This window comes from Dipodomys merriami, unplaced genomic scaffold (assembly GCF_024711535.1).
Source record: "Dipodomys merriami isolate MVZ:Mamm:240054 unplaced genomic scaffold, mDipMer1.0.p SCAF_238, whole genome shotgun sequence".
Classification (NCBI taxonomy): domain Eukaryota; kingdom Metazoa; phylum Chordata; class Mammalia; order Rodentia; family Heteromyidae; genus Dipodomys; species Dipodomys merriami.
The window spans coordinates 466,965-469,271 of NW_027203804.1; the positions used below are offsets into that span (position 1 = coordinate 466,965).

Here is a 2,307-nt window from a genome sequence, read left to right on the forward strand (position 1 = left end):
CAGTCTCTATTGTTGAAGCCAGAAAGGGAAACATCTTGCTTTTCTTCTTCCTTGGGCCACTCTGATTTATTTCATCTATTTCTGAAACAATAAAACTCAGGCTTTGGAGCCTTTTGCTTGATATCCACAATGTGTCATTCTTTCTTTATTAATAGGAGAATTTGGAGAAAGGCTGAGAATTCTCACTAGAAAAAGGAGAAGAGGAAAAGAGAAGCGAGAAATCTAGATATTTCTTTCTCATCTCAATCACAAGTTCCTGATAATGATTATGGATGTTTAATACAGTACTCGAGTGATTAAACACATTTATAGAAAGAGTTAACCCCTCAAGTGATCACGTAGAGAATGCTTATTTATTTAAAAAATGTAATAGCATCAAGTAGGAAGTGTTTTCTCCTTGCAGGTCAAAAATTGCAGTCTGCATTTTTTACAACGATGTATTCCTTTTTTCTGATGCTTCATATAATGATGCTTATAGGGTGTTGCAATTTTGATAACTTTGAGGCAAAATGGACAAAGTAAATTCTTAGTGTTTTCATGAGATGTTCGAAAATGAGTTTCTACATCAGAAAATGATGATGATCTATAATTGCAAACCTGGCAGATATATGGCATCTCACCGGGTTTATGATTGTCCTTCATATGTTGTAAAAGAACATGTTCTGTTTCAAATGATAATTCACAGATTTTACAAATGGTAGAAAAGTCGTGAGGAGTGTGTGTACTCTCGATGTGGCACTGCAGCTGGAAGGGTGTGGGAAATTGCCGGTAGCAGTGCTTGCAGGTGGTGTGGTTTTCCCAGCTCTCACTGCTCTGCTTCTCAAGTTCCAAGTGGTGTTTCATGTGGTTCATAAACCTAATATTATTTTTGAGAACTTTCAAGCAACTGAAGCATTTAAAGGTTGTATGAGTCTTCTGTTCTTCCTGGATATCTCCTTCATGTTTTCCATAATAAAAGTCATTAACTAACATGATCAATTTTCCTTTCTCTGAATCAGCAGTCATAGCTTTATTTGCTGTATTTGAGTTTTCTGTTTTATCTGGTCCCAAAAAGTCATTTATCATGTCTGGACAACAATACTGCATGTGATTTTTCATAGGATCCAGAAGATTGAAATCAATATTGCACTTTGGACAAGCTCGTGGAAAAGGCGTTCCATCTTTAGATTAATTTGATGAAGTATTTTCACCTTTTGATGGCATAGCTTGGGGAGAAATCAGTGAAGGAGTTTTAACTACAGGGAATACAGCTGAGAAATCTGTTACAGAAACACTTTCACCAGGCTTGGGATTTTTTGGATTTACACTGTTCAGAAGCAGAAGGACGTTTTGATAAAAACAAATTTTCATTCAGACCTGCTCCAGAAATTGTTGGTATCCCTTGGTACTGTGGTAATTCTGTATTCTGGGTCAAGTCAAACAGTAACTCAGAAGAATTACTAGATACAACTCGGGATGACTTTGTTAAATAGCCAGGTTTAGAAAAAGGCTGTACAATAACAGAGCTATCTGAAGATCTAGATTCAGGATGAAAATTTACTGGCAAGGCAGCAACTGGATTTGATGGGTTCGTATTGTGTTGACTTGTAGACTTGAATGCAGCAGAAATACCTCGACTGAGCACACCATTCTTTATTCCCCTTGAATATGAGCTGGTTTAACTCTGTTCAAAATATTTGAAATTGCTGGTTTTGAACTTGCTATCTCTCCAACAAAGATTGGTTCATCATTGTCATCCTCCTCAACTTCTTACATTTTCTTCTGCCATGGCTCTAGCTCTTCTTCACATTCCATAAAAAGTTCTGCCATGTCTGAATTTTCGTGAGCGGAGCCAGCTCGGCCTGACTGGAGCCCTAAAAGAGGAGGAGAAAGAGGAGGAGGCGGAGGAGGAGGAGAAAAAGGAGGAGCGCGAAAAACTCTCAAGCGGCAGCTGCAGCAGTGGGGGCGGCGGCGGCTCCCATTGTGGAGCCAGCAGCCTGACCCATGGGAAGTGGGAGAGGGGGAAGGGAGACATGGGAGGAAGTGGGGGGGAGGGAAGCTGGCGCGGCCCCGCGCGCGCGCCCCAACACCCGATTATGATGAAGGTTTTGGAAAAATTAGGAATCCATGGAACATTACTCAATATAATAAAGGCTCTGTATGACAAACCTACAGCCAGCATTACACTTAATGGTCAAAAACTAAACCCATTTCCTCTTAACTCAGGAACAAGACAAGGATGTCCACTCTCTCCAATTCTCTTCAATCTAGTATTAGAATGCCTAGCTACAGCAATAAGACAAGATCAAAAACATAAAGGGGATCCAA

The 2,307-nt window shown here is 39.9% G+C and overlaps 1 pseudogene; it reads right to left on the reverse strand.

Annotated features, from left to right (window-relative positions):
• Positions 1 to 322: 322 nt before the first annotated feature.
• On the reverse strand, positions 323 to 1,809 carry LOC138835425 (zinc finger protein 280D pseudogene; annotated as a pseudogene).
• Positions 1,810 to 2,307: the final 498 nt, after the last annotated feature.